This window comes from Schistocerca serialis, chromosome 4 (genome assembly GCF_023864345.2).
Source record: "Schistocerca serialis cubense isolate TAMUIC-IGC-003099 chromosome 4, iqSchSeri2.2, whole genome shotgun sequence".
NCBI classification, from domain to species: Eukaryota; Metazoa; Arthropoda; class Insecta; order Orthoptera; family Acrididae; genus Schistocerca; species Schistocerca serialis.
The window spans coordinates 413,655,941-413,660,940 of NC_064641.1; the positions used below are offsets into that span (position 1 = coordinate 413,655,941).

Below are 5,000 nucleotides of genomic sequence, written 5' to 3' on the forward strand. Positions count from 1 at the left end.
TGGCACGGACTGGGGGAATCCGACTGTCTAATTAAAACAAAGCATTGCGATGGCCCTAGCGGGTGTTGACGCAATGTGATTTCTGCCCAGTGCTCTGAATGTCAACGTGAAGAAATTCAAGCAAGCGCGGGTAAACGGCGGGAGTAACTATGACTCTCTTAAGGTAGCCAAATGCCTCGTCATCTAATTAGTGACGCGCATGAATGGATTAACGAGATTCCCGCTGTCCCTATCTACATATAAGACCCGGACTGACTCCTTTAACACCTTCCGGGCTGCGTTGATAGGTGTGGGTTGTCGTTGTGTCAAGGTAGGACGTAAAACTCCCGTCCTGGCAGGACGTTAAATGCCCCCAACCCAAGCGAAAGCAAAGGGTGCATGGCGCAGGGGAAGCTGCGTTACGAGAGACATAACAACTGTCTCTCCTGAGTTGAGCGCGGTGGCTGGGCGAGGGTATGAGGGTAAGTCTCACGACGATCCCGGAACCCTGCAGTCCTCCTGCCGCAGTTCCTCACGTCCTGGACGACGTTAAAAGTCCCCGGAGCGCCTACCGTGCATCTGCGCCCGGTTTCCGTCAGCCGTGCCTGCCTGGGAGGGATCGCGACCCGAGCCGCCGAGGGCCTTTCGCCGTGCCTTGAGGCACGTTCCGTCAAACCGTGAGGTGGTGACATCGAGCGGCTAGGTTAGATGGGCGCGATCTTCTGAAAGTCTGGGGGACCGGCCCGGCACCTGAGTAGGACCGGGTCCTAGGCCAACAGGTGGGAACCTGGCCTAGTAAGAGGTGAAGCGCGGAAGGTGAATCCGCCTTCCCGGAGTGCGGGGGGCACTCGGCGGGGAAGGGACGGGAGAAATCTCGGGAGACGCGGTTGGCGAGGAGGACAAGGACGTTGGGAACGGCGCCCTTAACCTATGCAGCTGAATAAATGCCCTTGGTCCTGGGGCAGGACTGGTGGACAAGCTGCTTTGCCCCCCCTCATGCCCGTGGAACCGGTCGGGGGTTATCAGACGGGTCTTCTTTTTCTTTCACTCTCTTATAATCATGGCGGAAGACAAAGAGAGTGATGCTGGCGCTTCGGAGCATGATGCTCCTATTTTCGATGATGATGCGGGTGATGACATGTCGGTCGTTGACCGACATTCACACTTCCTTCGTTTATTCGATCGAAGTGTAAAACACGGCAAGATAAATGCCGAGCAAGTAAGAGTACTAAAGGAGACTATCGCGCAATGGGCGTTAGCCCATGCGCGGCTAGAAGGCAAGTACTCTGAAGTACAAGCCGAAAATGAAAGACTTAGAAAAGAACTGCAAAAGCCTACAAAGACATACGCAGCGGTTGCTGCAACTCCTACAGTAAGACAAAAAGTGCAGGAGGTAATTAAACAGAATGTGGAGAAAGTTGTCCCGACCTTGTTTGTTAAACCAAAAAAGGGAGAGGATATAAAGAAAGCAAAAGAAAACTTCGAAAAAAGTATAGACCCAAAGAAAGATAAAATAAAGATAAATGCAGTAAGAACAACAAAAAATCTACTGATTGTCGAAGTAGCATCCCCAGAAGATTCAGACAAACTAATAAATAACCCACAATTAAAACAACACTTTACTTGTGAGAAACCGCGAAAAAGGCGTCCATTAATGATGTTATACGATATACCGACATACATGACACAGGATGATATCCTGGATTGCATTTACACACAAAATTTTGAAGAACAGATGAAACGAGAGGAATTCTTAGAGAAGTTTAAACTGAGATTTAAAACTGGTCCTCGTGATCGTACAACTGTACATCACGTTGCGGAAATAGCACCAGAGCTGAGAAAAATTATAATCAAGACCAATAGACTGTACGTTGGGTACAGTGCAGTCTCCATAAAAGACTACACAGCGGTACCTAGATGTACCAAATGTCAAGATTACGGCCATGTGGCCAAGTACTGTGAAATCAGGAACCCAGTCTGTGCACATTGTGGCCATGATGGCCATGACAAGAAAAATTGTTCAAGACAGGCCTCCCCCCCAGTCTGCATACCTTGCATGTACAGAAAGAGAACATGTCGCACACCTGGAAAGGAATGTGCGACATACAAACTACTATTGCAACGACAGATACAACGCACCGACTATGGAGAACCATAAGAAGGGTGCGAAAAAGATCCATAAATCTCCTAGCAAGAAAGCAAGGGACGCGGAGCGTTGGTGGAGGTTATTTTCCAACAGGTCAGAATCGGCCCGGGAAGGGCCCCCTGTCCCACCTGGGGCATTGGGGGCTACTGGAGGTGCGAGCAGCGCGGGGCCAGCGACAGCTGAATCCTTGCCGGTCGAGGAAGAAGAGAGGACGGCGCCCTCGGCGAGTACGGAAGCAGACCAAACATGTAGTGTAGATCCCTTGATAGACAATTTGGTGTCAGGTGGTGGTCCCTTGCAGATGTTAACCCTATCCCAGTCTGTAGATACACCTTGTAACAAAGTAGATATATATACATATAATGCATGTCCTCCCGGAGATGTGTACACTATGTGTGAAGATGCAATAAAGTTATCTCGATTAGAGGAGCCGTCTATTTTGATGGTTGCTCTGAGACAGCTTGTACGTGTTGGGCACCCAAACGGGAAGAAAATAACATTCCCAACTCTGGAGGATGTTGATTGTATACAGCTGGCATCTTTAAATCTGCCATGTGATCACAAAGAGTTACTGATTTTAGTTCACAGGGTCTTTCAGAGACGGGGCAGGGTTTTTGACATAGAAAAGCTTTATAGAGAGATGGTAATGATGTATGGGAGAATTGGTTTTGATCCCTACAAGAAGTGGCCTGAAGATCACTATTATACTAGACATCCGTAATGGCATCTGTCAAGGTTTATCAACTAAATGCCATGAGAAGTAACACCGTCACACAGGAACTTAGAAAAATGAGTGAAGAAAATGAGGTAGATATATTATTAATACAGGAGCCTTACTCCGCCTCTGGCAAGGTCACTGGCTTTCCTGTGACGGCTCAGGTTATTTCAACAGGGGCAAATCCTATGTCTACCATAATAATTTTGAACAAATTAATTAAAACAACTGTTATAACACAATTTTGTACCTCTCACATCTCAGTAGTTCAAGTAAATCTAATGAACACGACCTGGTACCTAATAAATGTTTATTGTCAATTTAGAGATAATATTGAACCCTATTTGCAACATCTCTCTCGTGTCCTGAGAGCGCTACAAGGAAATCCAGTAATAATAACTATGGACAGCAATGCTAAATCCTCTTTGTGGCATAGTCCAGTGCAAGATGCTCGAGGTAGTGCACTCGAGGACTTGATAATGGAGCACCACCTCCAGGTGGAGAACCTACCTGGAAATCCACCCACATACAGAAGTAGAGCGGGTGCAGAATCATATATTGATGTTACATTATCGACGGAAAATGTAAGAGACAAAATCAGAAATTGGCATGTTCACGATGGACAGACAACAAGTGATCATAACTTGATAGAATTTGCAATCTCATTAGGAGTAGTACATGTTTCTGACGAATGGATAATGCAATTAGACTACGGGAAAGCCAATTGGGACCTGCTCGAGGCGGAATGCCGTCCTCCAGAATTGGGAAATAATGCTTTTGTTCTCGATGAAGCAGTAGAAGCTCTTGTGACCTCTATAAAGACGGCTGTTGCTGCCTCTGTGCCATTAAAGAAGAGGTACATCCGCAGAGCGACAGCTCCGTGGACTCCTGAGCTTACCAGGCTCCGGCAGGGTATGAGGAGAGCTCGTCGTCTCTATCAACGGGCCTTCACCCAGGACGCAAGACAGTATCACTTGTCAATTTACAGGAGACAAAAAAGAAACTTTCAGGAATCATTAACAAAGCACAGACAGAAAAGTTGGGAGGACTTTGTGCACTCGCATCTTGTTCTGGACCCCTGGGGGGTTCCATACAAGATTGTGAGGGAGAAGATCCACTCACCAATGCTCCTGTCAACAGTGAGGATAGCGGACACAGGCATAATGACGACAAACTGGCAACAGACTGCTGAGGAATTACTCAGAGTTCTCTTGCCAGATGACGATCGAGGAAACGACACTGAAAGGCAAGCCATGCTGAGACAGGCAGTTGAGGAGCCATACTATAATGAACTAAATGTCTACCCCTTCTCACAGGAGGAGGTAGTAAATGCAGTAAATTCCTTCGCCAGGCGGAAGGCTCCAGGACCAGATGCAATTCCTGCGGAGGTCCTGCAGCACTTGGTGCGTAAGCTGGCTCCATGTCTCACAGTTATCTTCAACCACTGTCTAGAAACTCAACGCTTCCCAACGAAATGGAAAACTGCGGAGGTCGTCATTATCAAGAAAGATCCGAATAAAGATCCCACAGTTCCTAAGTCCTACAGACCGATCTGTCTGTTGGACGTCCTGGGAAAGACTCTGGAGAAGCTGCTCGTGCATAGACTGTCGAGCCACAGAATACTGCGCGGCATGAGCGAGTTGCAGTACGGCTTTAGGAAGGGTAAATCGACATCAGATGCCATTAACAAAGTAGCCGACACGGCTCGCTCCTCCACCAGTCGGTATGTATTAGGAATCACGGTGGATATATCTGGTGCCTTCGATAGCCTGTGGTGGCCGGCGCTCTTCTCCCGTCTGCGGGAAATTGAGTGTCCGGTGTCACTATATGGCTGTCTGAGGGATTACTGTCAAGATAGAGTTGCTAGGATCTCCGCTCCAGGTGCTGTAGTGTCTAAACCTATAACGAAGGGATGCCCACAGGGTTCGGTCTGTGGTCCCATTTTTTGGGACATAAACATGGACCCTTTGCTGTATGCATTACAAGAAAGCAATGCAGTACTTGGTGCGGTTGCCTATGCTGATGACCTCTTCATAATGGTGGAGGGTAACAGTCGTCTGGAAATTGAAAATCGAGCTGCACTTGCATCGGAAATATTAATGCGGTGGTGCAGTGACTCTAAGTTACAAATTGCACCACATAAGTCATCATATATACTGT

The 5,000-nt window shown here is 47.7% G+C and overlaps 1 pseudogene; it reads left to right on the forward strand.

The window, feature by feature from the left end:
• Window positions 1-5,000, forward strand: part of LOC126475633 (large subunit ribosomal RNA) — a 10,937-nt pseudogene that overhangs the window by 2,721 nt on the left and 3,216 nt on the right.